The following is a 319-nucleotide window of genomic DNA, read 5'->3' as shown; positions in this document are numbered from 1 at the left end:
ATAAACATAAACAAAACACAGCATGTTTTACCTATGCTACATGCCTTCATATTCACTTAATATTTTTTTCAACCACTGTACAAGGAGATGGGGGTCCCACTTTTCCACAATGACAAAGAAACAAAAACAACACACTTCAATGCGTCTATTACGTCTGGATGTAAAAAAAGGCGAATGTTGGGGGGTCATATGTTCTCGTCACCTTTGGGAGTTGACGAAAGCTGTTGTCGGCACCTGGGAAATCAGGGGCGGGCGAGAGAGTACTGTCAGCCCCAAAGCGTCGTCATTTTAATAAATTTTCCTCAGCATTCTTCTCTGC

The sequence above is a fragment of the Penaeus monodon genome, chromosome 31 (genome assembly GCF_015228065.2).
Source record: "Penaeus monodon isolate SGIC_2016 chromosome 31, NSTDA_Pmon_1, whole genome shotgun sequence".
NCBI lineage: Eukaryota > Metazoa > Arthropoda > Malacostraca > Decapoda > Penaeidae > Penaeus > Penaeus monodon.
The sequence above is the reverse complement of the archived record's forward strand: the minus strand, read 5'-3'. Positions refer to the sequence as shown.